Source organism: Orycteropus afer, unplaced genomic scaffold (genome assembly GCF_000298275.1).
Source record: "Orycteropus afer afer isolate SDZICR_OR568_19922 unplaced genomic scaffold, OryAfe1.0 scaffold02302, whole genome shotgun sequence".
Classification (NCBI taxonomy): domain Eukaryota; kingdom Metazoa; phylum Chordata; class Mammalia; order Tubulidentata; family Orycteropodidae; genus Orycteropus; species Orycteropus afer.
In genome coordinates, this window is record NW_006923889.1 from 16,304 (window position 1) to 16,560 (window position 257).

Sequence of the window (257 nt, forward strand, 5' to 3'; positions counted from 1 at the left end):
AGAGGAACTCAGGCAAACCCAAAGCAGCAGAGCAGCAGAGTGGGAGAAAGGGGATTAAAAGGCCTAGGAATCTGGACAGAGGAGGAGTCAGCCACAGGTACCCAGGTAAGGGTGGTGTGAGAGGTTTCCAACAGGGAGGCAAGCTTGTCTCTTTCTTTGTCTGACCTTGGTGACATGTTGATGTGAATTTTGAGGCAGAGCCACTGATGTTTCTAACCCAGCAGGATGTGCATGGTTCACAGGTATCATCCCAGATT